This window comes from Dipodomys ordii, unplaced genomic scaffold (assembly GCF_000151885.1).
Source record: "Dipodomys ordii isolate 6190 unplaced genomic scaffold, Dord_2.0 Scaffold1, whole genome shotgun sequence".
Taxonomy (NCBI): domain Eukaryota; kingdom Metazoa; phylum Chordata; class Mammalia; order Rodentia; family Heteromyidae; genus Dipodomys; species Dipodomys ordii.
The window spans coordinates 14673346-14681075 of NW_012267217.1; positions in this window are offsets into that span (position 1 = coordinate 14673346).

Consider the following 7730-nt stretch of genomic DNA (forward strand, 5'->3'; position numbering starts at 1 on the left):
TGAGCGTTTCTTCATATGTCTATTGGCCATTCTTATTTCCTCTTCAGAGAAGTTTCACTGTAAGTCCTTAGGCCACTTATTTATTGGGCAATTGTTTCTTTGATGATTTGTTGTTGGGGGAATTAATTTTTGAGTTCCAAGTATATTTTAAGATATGAGACCCTTATCTGTTGTATGGCTAGTGAAGATCTTCCCCCAATCTATGGCTTTCTTTTATTTTTTATTAATAAGTTTTTTATTGTGAAAATACTGTACAGAGGGGTTACAGTTACATGAACTAGGTAATGAGTAGATTTCTTATCAAGCATTGTTGCCTCCTCCTTTGTTTCCCTTTGCCATCCCCACCGACCGCCTGCCAGAGTTGTTTTTGACGTCTTGTATATTTCATTGTTGCAATGGGTCCACTTGTATCCCTATTTAAACAATTTGATTTTTTCCTTCCCCTCCCCAAATTATACTAACATCAAATACAGTGAAATTGCTAGCTATGTCTTTTGCCATGCATGAAGCTCTGCAGCTTCATGCAATCTTATTTGTCCAATCTTGCTTTTATTTGTTGTTTCTGTGTCTCTATTAAGAAAATTTTGGCCTGTGCCAAGGAGACCTAAGGTTTCTCCTATTCTGTCTTGTAATATTTTATTCTAGTGCAGGGAGATATATAAGGATCTAGCTTTAGTTTTCTACAGGTGTGTAACCAATTTTGCTAGCACCATATACTGAAAAGGCTGTCTTTCTTCCATTCTATTTCTTTAGCTCCCTTATCGAAAATTAGATGGCTATAGGTCTGGGGTTCATTTGTGGGTTTTCAATTCGATGCCGTTGGTCCTCAGGTTTGTTCTTGTGCCAGTACCAAGATGTTTTGACAACTATGGCTTTGTAGTAGAGTTTGAAATTTGGTATTGATAACCCTCCAGCACTGTTCTTTCTGTTAAGGATCAATTTTTCTATTAAGGGTCTTTTATTGTTCCATATGAATTTTTGGATGGCTGTTTCTATTTCATTGAAGAATGAGGTTGGAATTATTGATAGGTATCGCATTGAATTTGTAGATAGCCTTGGGAAGTATTGCCATTTTCACGATGTTGATCCTTCCAATCCAGGAGCATAGGAGGTTTTTGAACTTCTTAAGTTCTGCTTTGATTTCCTTTTCAGGTTTTAAAAGTTTTCATCATAGAGGTCCTTCACTTTGGTTAATTCCCATGTATTTTATTTTTTGTAAGACTATTACGAATGGAGTTGCTTTCCTGATTTTAGCCAAGCTCTTCTCATTGTTGGCAAAGAGGAACGCCATTGATTTTTGAGGGTTAACTTTATACCCTGCTACTTTGCCAAAGTTTTGAAGCAGCTTGAGTAATTTGGGAGTGGAGTCCATGGGATTCTTTAAATCAAGATCATGTCATCTGCAAAGTGGGAGACTTTTACTTCTTCTTTCCCTATTTGAATCCCTTTTATGTTTGCATCTTGTCTTAATGCTGTAGCTAGGTATTCTAATACTAAATTGAAGAGAAGTGGAGAGAGTGGACATGATTGTCTCACTCCTGAATTTAGAGGAAATGGCTTTAGTTTTTCACCATTAAATATAATTCTGGCTGTAGGTTTGTTATATACAGCTGTATTGTATTGAGGAATGTTCCATGGATTCCTAGTTCTATCAGAGCTTTCATCATAAAGTGGTGTTGGATCTTGTCAAATGCTTTTTTTTTGCATCTATTGAGATGATCATATGGTTCTTACTCTTGCTCTTGTTGATGTGATGAATTATATTAATTGCATATAGTGAACCAGCTTTGCATCTGTGAAATAAATCCTATTTGTAGTGTATGATTTTTTTGATGAATTGTTGAAGTCAATTGACCAAAATTTTGTTGAGAAGTTTTGCATCAATGTTCATCAAAGAAATTAGTCTATAGTTCTCTTTCTTTGATGAGTCCCTGCCTGGTTTTGGGATGAGGGTTCTGATGGCTTCGTAGAAAGAGTTCGGTAGTGGACTTTCTCTTTCAATCTTATTGAAGAGTTGGAGGAGTATTGGTGTGAGTTCTTCTTTGAAGGCCTTGTAGAATTCATCTGTAAATCCATCCAGTCCTGGGCTTTGTTTAGATGGGAGGTCTTTTATTGCTGTTTCTATTTCAATGTTTGATATGTATCTGTTAAGGTGCTTTAACTAATCTTGGTTTCGTTCTGGCATGTTGATATTTACTAGGAAATCATCCGTTTCTTCCATTTTCAAACTTATTAGCATAAAGTTTTGAGTCATATTTTCTTATAATGTTCTGAATCTTGGTTGTTTCTGTGGTGATGTTTCCATTCTCATATCTGAGTTTGTTTATTTGGGTGTGTTCTCTTATTTTTCTGATAAGATTTGCTAAGGGTCTGTCAATTTTGTTAATTTTTGCTTTGTTGATTCTTTCTATGGTTTCTTTTGGATTCTAATTCATTTAATTCTGATTTAATTTTAATTATTTGTTTCTATCTACTGAATTGGGGTTTAGCTTGCTTCTCTTTTTCAAGGAGGTTCAGATGTCTCATTAAATTGGTTTCAGATCTCTCCGATTTGTTGATGTAGGAACTCAGAGTTATAAACTTGACTTTGCTGTGTTCCAGAGGAGCTGGTAATTTGTGTGTTCATTTTTGTTGAATATCATAAACATTTGAATTTCCTTTCGAATCTATACCATGACCCACTGGTGATTCAAAAGTGTGTTGTTCAGCCTCCATGTGTTACAGTACTTTCTTTGGTGGCTTTTGGTGTTGAGTTAATTTTATTCCCTTGTGGTCTGAGAGAATGCAGGGCATAACTTCAGTGTTTCTGAATTTGGATGTTTGTTTTGTGACCTAAAATGTGGTCTATTTTGGAAAATGTTCTGTGTGCTGCTGAGAAGAATGTGTATTCTGATTGTGCTGGGTGAACTATTTGGCACATGTCTGTTAAACCTAGTTGATCTATGCAGTTGTTTAGATTTGTAGTATCTCTGTTGAGTTTTTGCCGGGTTGATCTATCTAATGGGGATAGTGGTGTCTTTGGATCTATGTGAGATTTGAGGGAAAGTAGTGTTTCTTCACATAAATATTCTTACAGTGTGGATTTCATCTCCGATGAGGAGAACTGATTTTATAAATTTGGAATCTCCTAGAAAGGATGAGTCAGGGTGAAGAGAGAAATGTCAATTTTAAAGTCATTCTGTCCACATCATGACAACTTATACATTTAAATGTATTCTGAGATAAGATGAATATAAACAATTATATTAGTACATGGCCATGGTGAACTTCAAACAGGAGAGGTTAATAAAAATATATGAAAAAATACAGAAAAGGCACGTAAGTTAGAATAAATATAATTATCTAATAGGTAGAGGAGAACCATCTGTGTGCATAGTTGATTCATTTATTTTTCTCCTATTTAATCATATGTTTTTAAAATATAGAATGGCTTTTCTCTATGAATAAGCAGGAAAGTTGAAGGAAGTACAAATAAATCAAATAGTCTTTGACAGGGTAGACAATTACCAAGAACAGTCAAGACTAATAAATTTTATTGCACATATGGTGGGCCAATGGGAAAATTAAAGAAGGGCAATCAACACAATCAGTCCGTGGCAAAGGAGTAATTCATACATACATGTTTCTTCATAATTAATAAAATAAATATATTTTCAGTAAGAATTAAGTGTACTAATTCAATTCTTAGGAACTGTAATAGAGACTCTAAAGGGAATGATTAATAAGTCACATATTTTCAGTGAAGTCAGCAGATCAAAATGATGGATATAAAATAAACTGTATCAAAGATATGCAATTGAAGGGCCAAGACAGATCATTGTCTCACTTTTGTTTGCAAGATAAAAAAATTTATATCTATTCATATATATGTACTACATATTACCTCATATTCTTATTTATTTTGTTGTGAAACATATGGTATTTCTCTGTTTACAGTTTTGTAGTATACAACATGCTATTAATAACTACAATCACATACTGTGCAATAGATCTTAAGTTGTACCTCTTGTCTGGCTGAAAATTTATATCATTTCACTATTATTCCCACTGGCTAATAAATCGAGTTCTAGAAACCTGACTGTCCCAGAAGCTATCTTTTATTCTTTTGAGTCAAGTAAGAGAAGTACAACTCCACAAATACATTCAAGTAATACCATTAAGTCCTTAAAAGGGTATCAAAATAACTGTAGCAATTATATTTGAAAGACAGGCAAACAGAGAATTTGTGAAGAATTGATTATGAATTGAAAGGATATAAGTGAAGTAAGTAGCTTAGTGATAACTATTTGTGCATCTCCTGCCTCAATTATAACTTCATCATTATAGTCAAATTTTAATGGATTAAAGCCATGTAATACATTTTCAATAGCTAAAATAATTTTAAGTATTTTATTACATATGTAGTTAGAACAATGAGCATTAAGCCAAGAACAAATAAATATGGATCTGCATCTCCACATTCAAATGCTCCTCAAACATAAAAAAGAATTTTATGTGAGGAAATATGTTATACACATAAGAACCTATTGTAGCATTAGCAAGATCACTAATTCAATAGCAGGAGATGGCAATATTCTCAGAAATACCATTATTAGAAAGATTTTTCAGAAAAGTGAGAAAGAGAAAAAGACAAAAGTATTATCCATAGGAGGTAGGCATAAGCAGTACAAATACAGAAGATATTTTTGAGGTATATTTGTGTGTGTGTGTGTGTGTGTGTGTGTGTGTGTGTGTTGCATGGTGCAAAAAAAAATATGAAACTAGAGCCTTATGTATTTTGGGCAAGCCCTGTACCGTTTTGGGCAAGCTACATCCTCAGCCTTTAGATAGATCAACCCATGTCTGTGTTTTCTGACCAATAAATTAACATATCTCCATACAAGCACCTCTTCAGGGTAGTATAATTTCATAACAAAAGGTGGCAAATTCGATTAAAAATTATCTATACTTAAATCACCAGTCTATTGTTTACTATGTGTTTGGAACCAAATCATTTAATTTCTCCAAATGCACATTTTATTTCAACAAAGATTAAAGACACTGTAGTGATTTCTATAGAGTAATTGAGTAGCATGTTACCATAAGTCTAATCCTCACTGACAATAGTTTTTTTTATGACCGCATTAGTCATACAAATGTGTCCCTCTGATCTCCCACTCTGAAAAGCATTATTAGCCTTTGTCCTATCTTGCTTTGCTCTGAAATCCATTACCACTTTTTCCACTAGGGCCTATTTATCAGTGCTGCTGCTAGCTAATAATAGAGCAAGTAATCCTCCTAGAGATGGCTGAAGCTTCCAAGATAGGAAGCTCTTACAATAAGAAGAGGAGGCTTGTAGACTCCCCATCAGCCTTGCTGAACTGTCTTGGAAAGGGCTGGCATTTTAGACCCTTGCTCCTAAACTTCCTCCTTTGCTCTGACCTTCCCAGGCCTGTAACACAGTATACAAGTTCTCTCAGGCTTTACTGTCTCACTTCTCTCTCTCTCTCTCTCTCTCTCTCTCTCTCTCTCTCTCTCTCTCTCTCTCTCTCTCTCTCTCTTCTTACAATCACTTTCCTTAAGGAACTGGATGTCTATCTTGTCTTATCCTGCATCTGCTTCTCAAAGCAACCTTACCAAAGTGGAAATGCAAATCCTTACCTTTAAATAGAGCACACCACATTTTATATCCCTTAGTGAACTGAAGAGCTAAAGATCTGAAAGACAGCTTTTACTCATGTATAAGCAGAGCTGATAGATTAAAAATTTTATATTAAAAGACCATATTCAGTCCATTAAAATGTAAGGCTAATGCTTCCACTTAGTAAAAATAAAGACAAAATGTAACTATGGAATAAAAGATAATCCTTGGTCAAAGACACTTGGCCTATGTCTTAAAATCAATCATAAAGTGTGCTTTCTGAAATAATGTTTCTTTATTAAGGAAAGATCCCCCAAAAGGCAAAATTTCAGTTCAATAAATCTATGAGGGTGAAGACTACATATTCTTAAGAGGTATAACCTTCAGTTCTGTGTTAATAACAAAACATGTTCCAAAATTCTAAACAGATACTAAGAGTACATTAAAAAATTCTTACCTGATATTTGAACCCAAACTATAAATTCTCTATTGCTTAAGGATAGCCCCAACCCTAATCTCATTTAAATGCTCCTAGAAGGCTTTTTAGAGTACATTGCAAATTATTTTATCTATTCTTTCCATTCTTACTTTGAGTTTTTCATTTTAATTTTATTGTCAAGGTGATGCACATAGGAGTTACAGTTACATAATAAGGTAGTGAGTACATTTCTTGTCAAACTTATTATCTCTTCCCTCATTTTTCTCCCATATTCCCTCTCCCCTAGACCTCCCCAAGTTATGCAAATCATTTTCAACATACTGTCTTGTGATTATCACTGTTGCATTGGTTCCCCCTTTGTCCTTTCTAACCATTTTTTGTTCCCCTATTTGTTTATTTTTGAGAGGAGGGTTGGTCATGGGGCTTGAACTTTGGGCCTGGGCACTGTTTCTCAGCTCTTCAGCTCAAGGGTAGCACTCTACCACTTTAGCCACAGCCACTTCCGGTTTTCTGGTGGTTAATTGGAGATAAGAGTCTCATGGAGTTTCCTGCCTGGGCTGGCTTTGAACTGAGATCCTCAGATCTCAGCCTCCTGAGTAGCTAGGATTACAGAATAAGACACCTGGCATCCCCTATTTGTTTATGTGATACTGAGGAATGAATCCAGGCCCTCATTTATGCTAGGCAACACTCTACCACTTAAATACATTTCCAGTCTTGAAGACCTTATTTTGAATTTAAAATTACATATTTTTAACTCTTTTCCATCCTTCCATTGGACACAACTCTTTTGGAAATACATATAGCCAGTTAGATATGAATCTAATCAGTTTTTAATCATTTGTACTGAAAAACCTGAATCCTTCCCAATTTATGATATAGTTCTGGAATTCAATTTGCAAAGAAAAGTATATTCATTAGATATATTGACATGAGCTCTCTAATAAGAGAGAGAGAAGAATCTGTTATAACTGTTTTTATGCAAAGATAGTTATCAGGAAAGTCTTAACATAGGTCTTAGATGTTGTGAACTGTATTTGGCAACACTATCAGAGGGAATGCTTTTGTATTTAGAAGAATTAATTCATTAAATTCTCCTTTGAGTTTTTGCTCGTCTGGAATTCTACCCCTTGAACCACACCACCACCTTCCAGCTATTCACTGGTTAATTTGAAATGAGTCTCTTCTTTGTCTGTCCAGATTGGCTTCAAAACACAACCCTCAGATCTCAGCTTCCTAAGTAGCTAAGTCAACAGTGAGATGAAGAGGCACCAGACTAACAAGATTTTATAACCTGTAAGTCACAGGCTAGATTTGAACTCATATAGACAGGGTGTAGAATCTATGGTGACCACAGCTTGACTTTGATGATTACAAAGTATGAGTTATATAACTTAGGGCTACAAATAATTAATTTCTCTGTGGATAGCCAAAATGCTTCCCCTCATTTTCTATTAGATAACAGTTGATGGTAGCTTCTTGGATATTTGTGTGGTAGAGAATTTAAATAAGAGCTTATAGGCAATAGGGAAAAGCACAGGAGGGATATGTGACAAGGGCACAGGTTTAGTAAATTGTATTCCATGCTTCCATATTGAGCCATGCCTCAGCGAGACTTATTTCAATTTAGGCCTGCTGTGTCCCTCTCTTAAACATTAAGATATATATGAA